At 36.6% G+C, this 13,521-nt stretch overlaps 1 protein-coding gene across 7 annotated transcripts in view; it reads left to right on the top strand.

Moving 5' to 3' along the window:
- C7H2orf76 (chromosome 7 C2orf76 homolog) overlaps nucleotides 1-13,521 on the top strand; it is an 86,452-nt gene that overhangs the window by 34,193 nt on the left and 38,738 nt on the right. The gene's annotated exons all lie outside the window — the stretch shown is intronic.

Here is a 13,521-nt window from a genome sequence, read left to right as displayed (position 1 = left end):
TTCCCCAAATGTCAACATTTTGTTAACATTTGTTTTTCTCTCGCCTCCACCTTCCCCCTTCCTCTCTTACTCTCCCACTTCATTCTTTTCTCTGAACCTTTTAGAAGTATGTTGCAGACATGATTCCCTTTTACCTCTAAATATTTCAGTGTGTATTTTCTAAAAACAAGGAATTCACTTACGTAAACATAGTACAGTGATGAAAATCAGGAACTTAACGTTGAAACAATGCTATTATCTACTTTACAGACCTTATTGAGATTAATTAATTCCTTTAATCTGAGTTAATTTCTTTATCCTGGAGTCTTTTATTGTATTTCATCACATTGGCAATTTTGAATAGTACAGTCCAGTTATTTTGTAGAATGCAGGTGGGTTTTTCCGGTGTTTTCTCATTATTAGATTTAGGTTATGCTTTTTCTCCCCTCCACAGTTTCCCCTATTATTAACATCTTACATTAGTATGCTGCATTTGTTGCAATTAATGAAACAATATTGATGCATTATTAATTACAGTCCATAGTTTATTCAGGTTTCCTTAGTTTTCAATTTCAAATCATTGAAACAATGCTGACTTCTCGGTGCATTTACACCAGGATGCACATGCTGTCGACTGCCCCCATTAGTGGCAATGGTGACTTTAATCAGTTGGTTAAGGTGATAACTGCCAGGTTTCTCCACTGTACATCTTTATTGTAATTGAAAATTAACTTGTAGGGGTATATTCTGAGACTATGTGAATGTCCTGTTGCTTCTCAAACTTTCATCCACTAGTTCAGCATCCTTTGATGATTCTTGCCTGAATCAGTTATTATGATGATGATTGGCAAATGGTGATTTTTCTTATTCCATCATTCCTTCTAGATACATTAATTGTTTTTCTACAGTAAGGAAGAGCTTTTTACCCTTCCCGCCCATTCTCACCCCCCGCCCCATTTATTTAATCTTTTGTTTATATCACTGTGGACTCAAGGATTCTTACTTTATTCAAAGGATTATAATTCTTTACTATGATTATTTTATTCTGATGCTCTAATCATCCCCATTTTGGCTGGCGGTAGCCCCTTCAGTCTGGGTCCATGTCCTTTTAACATGTCCCCAATCCTTCTTTGAGCACTTCCTTACTTTTTGGTCTAAGATGTTCCAGACATGTCCTGTTCTTTCTCTGCCCCAGTCCTGGGATCAACCATTTCTCAGAGGAGCTCTGATTCTATTACTGGAGAATGTTATTGGGAGACCAACATCTTGTTTTATGTGTGTGGAATGTAAGTGTGTATAGCTAACTTTAAGAAATGTAGTTAATTCTTGACATTTTATTTCCTGATTGACTTTGTAAAATTTCTAAACTCTTCTCCCTTACTTTTTTTTTTTTTTTTGTCTAATCTTGAGTGGTTTCACTGCTCAGTATTACTTGCTTAAGAAGAAAGTGAGGTATATAAACCCATAGGGAAAACGAACTAGTCAGTCGACTTGTTATGGAGAGATTGAGAGCTGACACTGAGATACTGCCAATTAAAGAGGGTCCTGCTTTTGAAAAGATATCGCCAAAAGCATATTCAGGTTTTGAAATAAAAACAAATCCCTACATTTTTTATTTTAAAATCTTTGTGTGTGTTATGGGTTACAGTGTTTCTTACTGTTACTACAGTGAGTGCTGTGGTGTTCTTGGTACAGTGCAGAATAGGTTCTCTGAAGTCCTTGAGAATAAGATGTAATCTTCAAGCTGCTCCAGTGCCGCCAGGGGCAGATGTATTCTCCCGGGGGTCACTGTGTTCTTTCCTTCCCAAGTACCATAGAATGCTCCCCATTAGAGCAGTGGTGTGGATCAGCTAGGTGCTCAGCCCAGCCTACTCACATCTTTCACCTGTGCTACTAATAGTATATCCACTACTTGTTTCTATTGTGCATGTGGGAAATGAGTTCCACTGATTAAAAGGTAAACTTTGGGGTTCAGACCTTTTTGGCTTGTGTGCTCTCTGCCTATCTTTGTCATCTGATTTGAGGTACTGTGGGACGCTGCAAAGCTGGTGAATTTACCCTTTATGAACTGTGTACATAACAAAGACCAAATAGCTTATTACTGAGAAATTTTTGAACTAATAATAATAATAGCAAGCATTACTATGTATCAGATACTGTGCTAAGAACTCTAAGTAGGTTATCTCATTTCATCCTCACAGCATCCTTCTAAATTAGGAACTGTTATTATCTCCATTTTACAGATGAAGAAACTAAGGAACAGAGAGAGAAGTGAAGAAGCTTGCCTGAGATTACATGGCTAATACAAGGCAAAGCTACAGCCCAACCCGGGCTGTTCAGCTGTACATCATGCACTCCTAAACACGACACTAAGTTGCCTCTTTATTTTTGTCTACTGCCTTGCTGGCTTAAGAGGATCCCTGAAGTAAATGGATTCACTCAGTGTCAAAAGAGTCTTTGAATTTAGTTCATCTTGCTCTAGTGTTTTTTTAAATTGAAATATCGTTGATTTACAGTGTGTCAGGTGTACAGCAAAGTGATTCAGTTATATATATATACATATTCTTTTTCAGGTTCTTTTCCATTATAAGTTACTACAAGATATTAAATATAGTTCCCTGTGCTATACAGTAGGTCCTTGTTTACATATTTTATATATAGTAGTGTGTATCTGTTAATCCCAAATTACCAATTTATCCTTCCCACCCCTTACCCTTTGGTAACCGTAAGTTTGTTTTCTATGTCTGTGAGTCTTTTTCTGTTTTGTAAATAAGTTCATTTGTGTCATTACTTTAGATTCCACAAATAAGTGATATCATATGATATTTGTCTTTATCTGACTTACTTCACTCAGTATGATAATCTCTAGGTCCATCCGTGTTGCTGCAAATGGCATTATTTCACTCTTTTTTATGGCTGAGTATATATATGTATATGTCTTCCATTATATATGTACCACATCTTCTTTATCCATTCATCTGTCGATGGACATTTAGGTTGCTTCCATGTCTTCGCTATTGTAAATAGTGCTGCTATGAACATTGGGATGCATGTATCTTTTCAAATTAAGAGTTTTCATCTTTTTCAGATATATGCCCCAGAGTGGGAATGCTGGATCATAGGGTAACTCTAGTTTTAGTTCTTTTTTTTTTTTTCTTTTTTTGCGGTACGCGGGCCTCTCACTGTTGTGGCCTCTCTCATTGCAGAGCACAGGCTCCGGACGTGCAGTCTCAGCGGCCACGGCTCATGGGCCCAGCTGCTCTGCGGCATGTGGGATCTTCCCAGACCAGGGCACGAACCCATGTACCCTGCATCGGCAGGCGGACTCTCAACCACTGCGCCGCCAGGGAAGCCCTAGTTTTAGTTCTTTAAGGGACTTCCATACTGTTCTCCATAGTGGCTGCACCAATTTTCATTCCTACCAACAGTGTAGGAGGGTTCCCTTTTCTCTACACCCTCTCCAGCATTTATTATTTGTAGACTTTTTGATAATGACCATTCTGACTGGTCTGAGGTCTGGTCTGACTGGTCTGACCTCATTATAGTTTTGATTTGCATTTCTCTAATAATTAGTGATGTTGAGCATCTTTTCATGTGCCTGTTGGCCTTGCTGTAATGTTTTGAACACTTAAAGCTGGAAGGATGTTTGACATTGTGGCATAGCGAATCTTGTACACAGACAGAAATGTTTATTGTGGTGAATGACCTTTTGGGGTTATTTTAGATGCCTTCTTGCCTTTCTAGCTGTTTTTTTCTTATTATAGTCACTTTTTGCCATCCATAGCTTAACCTTGTCTCTTCCCATAATTGTCTGTATTTCTCCCTTAGCCAAGAAACTTTGGTTAAGTTTGATCCATTCTGCGTTGAGAATCATTGTACCACTACTCCATGCCATTAAAATCTAAAGCTGTATAAATATAGTACATAAGTATAGTAAATATAAACTAACACTTACAAATAAGTATAAATATATCAATAATAAATACTTGAGATTATATTTATATGTAAGCATATAAATATAACAAAACAAATAAATCTATTATTAACATATCTGATGTTAATCAGATATTCTGAACACAGAGGTACCATATATTACCTTATATAGATGACAAATTTTCTAGATTCAGAATAAATAAACGAACCAATTATCTAGATAATATGACATTTTAATTATTCATTGATTTGGAAGCATTTTAATACTTTGTAATACTTTAGATCTTGATTCTGAATGTAAAATTATTTCATCTGTTAAACAGAGGAAAGCTGTGGGGATTTTATCCAACCTTCCAATTCAGAGCTCATTCTTCATACCCTGTTACTCCTGGTGATGTGTTACTTTGTAGAGCAGTCTATTCTATTGGGTGACTACTAGCATAGTTAGAAAGATTTTCTTTATCTTTTTAATTTTTATATATTTGTTTATATCTAATTCTCCCCTCCACAGTTTCCCCTATTATTAACATCTTACATTAATATGCTGCATTTGTTGCAATTAATGAACCAATATTGATGCATTATTAATTACAGTCCATAGTTTATTCAGGTTTCCTTAGTTTTTACTGAGGTCCATTTTCTGCTCCAGGATCCCATCCAGGATACCACATTACATTTAGTTGTCATGTCTCCCTAGGCTCTGTGAACTGTGACAGTTTCTCAGATTTTCCCAGTTTGATGAGTTTGACAGTTTTGGGGAGTACTGGTCAGGCCTATCATAACATGCCTCTCTGTTGGAATGTTCCTGATGCTTTTCTCATGATTAGACTGGGGTTATGGGTTTTTGAGAGGAAAATCACAAAGATAAAGTGTCACTTTTATCACATCATATCCAGGGCACCTACTTTCTACATGATTTATGACTGTTGATGTTGACCTTGATCGCTTGGCTGAAGTAATGTAGGTTTCCCCACTGTAAGGTTGCTCTGTTGTCTCCCTGCTCATAATGTACCCTTTGGAAGGAAGTCACTATGCACAGTACACAGTTGAGGAGTGGGGAGTTAATTTACTTGGAATTCTTTTGCATGGGAGATTTTATTTATGTTGTTACTCAAATTATTCTAGATTTGGTCATTGGAAACTCTTTCAGTTGGCTTCTGTGCCCCTTTGACATATGCCATCTGTGTGTAGTTCTGGTACTTTAAGATGTTCCAGGCTAATTTTGTATATCCTGAGCCAGTCCTAGAATCAGCCATTTCTCTAGGAGCCCTGGTTGTTTTATTGGAGAATGGTATTAGAAGCCAAGATCTGAGTGCTAGGTATACTCTTTATTACTGGGGTTTCATTTCTTCTAGGCTCTCTTAACTGACAGAGCAAAGAAATATATGAACCTGTATACTTATGCATAGGTGTAAATATTTTCATGTTTACCATCTGAATCTGTATGTTAAACATGAATTCTTACTGATGTTTCCAACTCTAATCCATTATCACGTGGATCATTCTGGCCTTCTCCCCTTGCTTATCTGTACATCCCCAATCCAACAGTGAGGAACCTGACTCCTAACATCTGCCATTCCTTTACTTACTTGTTTAATTCCAGTATACAGGTATAGCTGTATCAGAGTGGTTAATTGGTACTCTGTGGGAAACAACGTGATATTAACTAGAGTACAGTGCTTTTGTGCAGTTCCTTTTGCCTTAATCTTACAAAAATCTATTCATTGACAAAGTTATTTAGGTCAGCGCCATTTTTTCACCCTCTTCAGTAAGATTATTTCATCTATTTGCAGTACAGCTGTATTCTCTTGTCACCCTCTGCATTCTTTCCTGGGATCCCCTGTCCTCCTAAATGTGTTTTTGTTTTTTGCTTTGCGTACATTAAGGTTCACTCTTTGTGCTGTTAAGTTCTATGGGTTTTGACAAATGAATTATCACACAGAATAGTTTAAGTGCCCTAAAAATCCTCCAGGCTTCACCCATTCATCCTCTCTTCAAGCCCCTGGCATCCACTGATCTTTTTACTGTCTCTAGTTTCGCTTTTTCCAGGATATCATGTACTTGGAATCATACAGTATGTAGCCTTTTCAGACTGGCTTCTTTCCCTTAGGAACATGCATTTAAGGCTCTTCGGAGTCTTTTCATGGCGAGTCGCATCTTCTTAATCCCCTTCATCTGGAGCAGCCCCCACCTTCATTTATCTGTCATCGCATTGATTTTTTTTAAAGGAAAATCCAGGTCTGTGTTTTATAGAATGCCCCACAACATGGATTTGTCTGATTGTTTTCTTATGATTAGATTCAGGTTAAACATTTTTGGCAGGATTACCATGTAGCTTGCAGATCTACAAACCACAACCTGTGGGGTCAATCTGACCTGCCACCTGTTTTTATAAACAAAGTTTATTGAAACACAGCCACACCCATTTGTCTGCATATTATATGTACTGCTTTTGTGTTTCAGTGGCACTTACACAGTTGTGACAGACTGTATGGCTCACAAAAAACTAAAATATTTATTCCTGGTCTTTACAGAAATAGTTTGCTGATCCCTGATGTTGGTGATTCCTCCTAGTTGCATCTCATCAGGAAGCACTTGGTATTGCTTTGCCCCACTATTGGCGGTATTTATTTATTTATTTATTTAACAAACTGGATCACCAGTTTATTACAAAAGGATAAAACTCAGGAACGGCCAGGTGGAAAATATGCATAGAACAAAGCATGGGGAAAGGGTGCAGAGCTTCCATGACCTCTCGGAGTGCGCCATTCTCCCTGGTATCTCCGTGTGTTCACCGACCTGGAAGTTCTGGTGATACGTATTTAGGTCATTTGGTTAAGGTGCTGCCTACCAGATTTCTCTGTTGTAAAGGTATCTTTCTAACTAATAAGTAGTGTGTGGAGCGATAAACATTGAGACGATATGCATGTGTTGTTTCCAGTAGTTTTAGTGTCTATTGATGATCCTTACCTGAATCACTGGTGGTTGCAGAAACTGGGATTTTTTTCTAACTCTGTGACTACTTCTGCATTTATTATCTGGCATTCTTCTGTAAAGAAGCACTCCCTTGGTGCCCCTCCTATTTAGAAAGGAACGGGATAATTTTGTAGTAGCAAATTCGTAGCACATTATCACCTTATCACAAAGGGGCCATTCCTTCAATACAGTGTTGAGGTGATGGTCTCTTGTTTGTAGTAGAAAATGTACTGTAGATTCTTTAGTTTAAATACTTAACTCTATAAATTTGAAACATAAAAGAATACTCTATCTTTTGTGGCTATGACAACAGAATGAAAATATAATGACGAAGAAGGTATGCTAACTTAAGGATAGTTAGTGCTTACCTCTGGGAAGGAGGTTAATGGGACTACAGAAGGACATAGAAAAGGTTTCAACTGTATCCATAATGTTTTATTTAACAAAAAAATAGTAAAGATCTGAAGTAGTTATGACAATATGTTAACATTTGTTAAATTTGGTTGATGGGTTAAATGAACTTTTGTTCTATTCCCCATACTTTTTAATGTTTAGATTATTTCATGATTAAAGTAAAAAACATCTTGATATAGCTTAACTTTGAAGTCTTACTCTAATACCTGATAGAACCCTTCATCAGGGTAGAATGTTGGCACAGTGTTCTGATTAATGTTAGGTCTTTGGTATTCTTGCCTGTACAGATTAGTCATTGAATTAGTCAGTTTCTTTTTTTCCCTTAGGTGTTTGTGCTTTCCTAAAAATCTTTAAATGTAGATCCAGCATCTAATAAAAAATTACAAATTATACCACTTCTATTTTTAGAGCCTTTACTATGAGGTAAAGAATTATTTTGTTGTCCATTGGTACTTTAATAATTTTCCAGACTTTGTTGATTTCTGTATTGAAACATGTGTTTTAACATCTCAGACTCCTTTGTGGCATCCTAATTGCCAGCAGTATATTTATTATGTTGCCTTATTTTTCTCATAATTAATTTTTCTGTGGATGCCTTTTATGGGGACCTGAATGAATGAGTAAAATTACTGGTTGCCTTCTACTGAACTTTCCAATAATGAAATACTAAGTGGGTTTTTGCAGAATTTTGCAATCCTGAACTCTTCTGTAAAATTTCATTAGATTCCAAAGTTAATAAGTTCAAAGGTGGGAAAACATAAAGTGAAAGAAAAACTTAGTACAAAGTAGGAAATCATTTTCAGAATATAATAAATATGTTACCCCCTTTTGCTTTCAGCCAAGGTGGAGTAACAGGGACTGAACTTTTTCTTTGAATTGAAACAACTGAAAAACTGTGCAAAATACATCAAACAGTGATGTTCAGATATTGGACATCATATAACACGAGATGGGATAGCAGAAACAAACAAGGTGGCCCCTATGATTGTGCCATCTTACTGCGGGAGAGAGCATGTAGGCCACAGAGCAGGGTGGGGGAATCCAGGCAGAGGCTGGAGAATTCTATGAGTTTATGAGTCACAGCTGGCATCCTGGAGTGGAGTCTGGACAGAGTTCACAGGGCAGAGTACTGGAATGGAACGACTTGTACAAAGTGAGAGCTCTAAAGATTTGCAGAGCCTGAATCTTCAGTTGAATACGATCAGCATGTGTGTGTAAGGAAGCCAGGTAGAGAACCGCCTGACGGTAGCAGAAGGCAAAATACTCAGAGCTCATGCAGGGCTGGGAACAGTTTGTAGTTACACCAGTCAGGATGGAAAACCTTGTAATTAATAGGGTATTGGGTGGAGTATCTAGAAAGGTATTGCTGCAGTAGTAGGGCAAAATTAACCCTTGGCTAAATTCTGATCTTCTCTTACCTAACAAAGCTCAAAAGTAAGACTCAAAAGGATGTTTCCAAGTAATTTCACTGTGTTCCAGAACAAAGCTCAGTATGTTTATAGGAATACAAATATATCCAGTATTCAACAAGATAAAACCCACAATGTCCTGCATCAAATCAGAACTTACCAATCATGCAAAGAAACAAGAAAATGTAAATCATAATTAGGAGAGAAATCAATCATTTGAAACCAAACCAGAAATGCTGTGGATGGTAGAATTAGCAGACAATGACAATTAAAACAGTTATTATGACTATATTGCAAATGTTCAAGAAAGTAGAGGAAAGATTGCGCATGTGACAGATGGAAGATATGAAAAAAAAAAAAAAAAGAAGAAGAAAAGGCCCAGATTGTCCAGATTGAACTGCAGATGAAAAATACCATGTCTGAGATGTATATGCACTGATTAGGGTTAACATGTAGATCAGATGGGCGGAAGAAAAGATAAGGAAACTTGAAAACATAGCAACAAAAACTATCTAAAATAAAGCACAAAGAGATAAAAGACTGAGAGAAAAATAAATAGAGCAGTAGGGGGGTATGGGGTAACTTCCAGTAGCCAAATATACATGTAATTGGAGGCCATGAGGAGAGGAGCTGGGACAGGGGAGGGAAGACCTATTTGAAGACATAATGATTGAAATTTTACAAGTGTGGTGAAAGCTATAAGCCTACATATCCAAGTAGTTCAACAGATCCCAAGGAAAAGAAACATGAAGAAAGCTATACCATGGCATAGCATAATCAAATTGCTTACATCTGGTAATAAAGGTAAAACATTAAAAACAGCCAGAGTAAAAAGGACACATTACATAAAAGGAATAAAGATGAAAACAACAACAGCCTTCTCATCAGAATCAATGCATGCCAGGAGACAGTGGAGCATCATCTTTAAAGTATTGAAGGAAAAAAAGTCAACCTAGGATTCTGTTCCTGTTTTTCAGAAATGAAGGCTTGTCAGACATACAAAAGCAGAAAGAGTCTAGCACCAGGAGACTGAACTATAAGAAATGCTAAAGGATCTTCTTCCAACTGAAGGAAAATAATACCAGATGGAAATCTGGCTGCACACAAAGAAGTAGTACTAAAAATTCGTAAATGAGGGTAAACAGAAAATGCTTTTTTTCCTTATTTTAAAAATATTTTTAAAAAGATATTTGACTATTTAAAGAAAAACAATAATCTGCTGTGGGGTTTATGGAAAATATATGGCAGCAATAGCACAAAGGCCAACAAGGGAGAAATGGAAACATGCGGATATGATTCTTTTACTATATATGAAGTGTTACAGTATCTCTTGGAGGTAGACTGATAAGTTAAAGATATTTACTAAAAACCTTAAAGCAAATACACACACACACACACACACACACACACACACACACACACACACACACGAATTAAAGAATTACAGCTAATAAGCCAACAAAAGGGGAATAGAGTAGAATCATAAAAAACTGTCAAATAGTCAATTTAAAAGAAGGTAAAAGAAGCAACAAGCATATATTGTACAGCACAGAGAAATATAGGCATTATTTTATAATAACTTTAAATGGAGTATAATCTGTAAAAATATTGAATCACTATGTTGTACACCTGAAACTAATATTGCAAATCAACTATACTTCAGAAAAAAAAAGAAAGAAAGAAAGAAAAAAGGAAAGGGAGATGATAGTTCTGTTCTTTTCTAATCTGTCATGGAAACAGTTTGGAGAGTCCTCAAAAAACTAAAACCAGAACAACCATATGATCCAGCAGTTCCACTCCTGAGCATGTATCCAAAGTAGATGAAAACGCTAATTCAGAAAGATACGTGCACCTCAGTGCTCATTGCAGCATTGTTTACAAAAGCCTAGACATGGAAGCACAACCCAAGTGCCTATCATCTGCCTTTTCTTAAAAAGGTAATTCAGTTCATGCATCTTAATTTAAAATTATTCTTGGTTGCTTCATATTGTGTCTATGATCTCTTAAATCCTTAGGTTTTGTTTTTTTATCCTGATTGCTACTGTTAAGCCATGTCTCCCAAGTGAAATTTCGGGAGGTAGTTGGGTTTTGGACTTAGGCAAAGGGCATTCTCTTCCTCTCCCAGTCACTAGGCAAAGGACATTCTCTTCCTCTCCCAGTCACACTGTCTTTCTCTCTCCTCCTAACTGATTTCTCCTTGGTCTCTCTCCTGTGCTCCAGACTCAGTTTCGCCTGCTAAACTAACAACTTCTTTTGTGTTTCTACTTGGTACCTACAACATCACATTTTGTAATGATTGCTCACCAGCTGTCCATGTGCTCATTTAGATAGAACTCCTGACCAATATGCTGGAGGAGAAAGTAATAGATGTCAGTTCTAGGACAGAGCATCTAAGATCTGGTGTCTGGTCCTCCTGCTTACCCCTACCCAAGAGACCATGGATGCCTTGTCTTTCAGAAGGTGCAGAAGTTTTGAACACTGTTTATGTGGTTAAATTTCTCATCATTTAAATAGTTTTATGTGTCTATAGTCAAATACCTTAAAATGCTTTATATTGAAAAAATAAAGGAAAGTGGAAGAGGAATTAAAGAATAGATGGACAAATAAAAAACAAATAGCAAAATGGTAGGTTTAAACCCAGCTATATCAATAATCACATTAATTGTAAGTGCTTTAAACACCCCAACTAAAATGCAGACATATAACAGGAAGTCTCAATTACAAGTTGCTTGCAAAAAATGTATTTTCTTGTATATAAAGATAAAGATCAGTTAAAGGTAAAGTTATACTATGCTAATACTAATCTAAAGAAAGCTGGAGTGACTGTTAATTTCAGAATAAAGAATATTACAGGGATAAAGGCTCTCAATTTATTATGATAAGGCATTAATTAGTCAAGAGAACATAATGATCCTAAATGTTTATGCACCTAACAACAGAGCCTCAAAATACATGAAGTCAAAACTAGTAGAACTACAAGGAAAATTAGGTGAAGCTGCAATTATTGTGAGAGATTTCATCACCCCTCTCTCAGTAATTGATGGAACAAGTAGAAAATTAGTAAGGATATAGAAAACTTGAATACTATCAACCTAAATTGACCAAATTGATATTTAAAAACACTCTATCCAACAATAGCAGAATATACATTCCTTTCAAGTGCTCAGAGAGCATTTACCAAGAGATCATATTCTGACCCATAAAAACAAATCTTGATAAATTTGAAAGGATTTGAGTCATGCAATGTTTTCTTTTTTCTGGGTTTATGTTTTAATATGCATGCTTCTGATGTAACTTTTTTTTAAATAATGGGTTTATTGAGATGTAATTCACATATGATAAAATTCACGTTTAAAGTGTACAATTTAGGGGTTTATAGTCCATTCACAAAGTTGTGCGATCATTACCACTGTCTAATTCCAGAACATTTTCATCGTGCCAGAAAGAAACCCTGTACCCACTAGCAGTCATTCCCCTTTCTCCCCTTCCCCTAGCCTCTGGCAACCACTAATTTACTCTCTGTCTGTAGATTTTCCTATTCTGGACTATGTTTAACTTTTTGAAGTGTAAAAAAGAATTCTTTTTTTTTTACCACCCCATCCCGCCACATTCCCCCCTTGGTGTCCATATGTTTGTTCTCTTACATATCTGTCTCAATTTCTGCCCTGCAAACCGGTTCATCTGTACCATTTACTAGGTTCCACATATATGTGTTAATATATGATATTTGTTTTTCTCTTTCTGACTTCACTCTGTATGACAGTCTCTAGATCCATCCACGTCTCAACAAATGACTCAATTTTGTTCCTTTTTATGGATGAGTAATATTCCATTGTATATATGTACCACATCTTCTTTATCCATTTGTCTGTTGATGGGCATTTAGGTTGCTTCCATGACCTGGCTATTTTAAATAGTGCTGCAATGAACATTGGGGTGCATGCGTCTTTTTGAGTTATGGTTTTCAATGGGTATATGCCCAGTAGTGGGATTGCTGGATCATACGGTAATTCTATTTTTAGTTTTGAAGGAACCTCCATACTGTTCTCCATAGTGGCTGTATCAATTTACATTCCCACCAACAGTGCAAGAGGGTTCCCTTTTCTCCACACCCTCTCCAGCATTTGTTGTTTGTAGATTTTCTGATGATGCCCATTCTAACTGGTGTGAGGTGATACCTCATTGTAGTTTTGATTTTCATTTTTCTAATAATTAGTGATGTTGAGCAGCTTTTCATGTGCTTCTTGGCCATCTGTATGTCTTCTTTGGAGAAATGTCTATTTAGGTCTTCTGCCCATTTTTGGATTGGGGTGTTTGGTTTTTTTAATATTGAGCTGCATGAGCTGTTTATATGTCTTGGAGATTAATCCTTTGTCCATTGATTCGTTTGCAAATATTTTCTCCCATTCTGAGGGTTGTCTTTTCGCCTTGTTTATGGTTTCCTTTGCTGTGCAAAAGCTTTGAAATTTCATTAGGTTCCATTTGTTTATTTTTATTTCCATTACTCTAGGAGGTGGATTGAAAAAGGTCTTGCTGTGCGTTATGTCAAGAGTGTTCTTCCTTTAAGAGTTTTATAGTGTCCGGTCTTACATGTAGGTCTCTAATGCATTTTGAGTTTATTTTTGTGTATGGTGTTAGGGAGTGTTCTAATTTCATTCCTTTACATGAAGCTGTCCAGTTTTCCCAGCACCACTTCTTGAAGAGACTATCTTTTCTCCATTGTATATGCTTGCCTCCTTTGTCATAGATTAATTGACCATAGGTGCGTGGGCTTATCTCTGGGCTTTCTATCTTGTTCCATTGATCTATA

Source organism: Globicephala melas, chromosome 7 (assembly GCF_963455315.2).
Source record: "Globicephala melas chromosome 7, mGloMel1.2, whole genome shotgun sequence".
NCBI classification, from domain to species: Eukaryota; Metazoa; Chordata; class Mammalia; order Artiodactyla; family Delphinidae; genus Globicephala; species Globicephala melas.
Note: the sequence above shows the minus strand (reverse complement) of the source record. Positions and strands in the feature narration are given on the sequence as shown.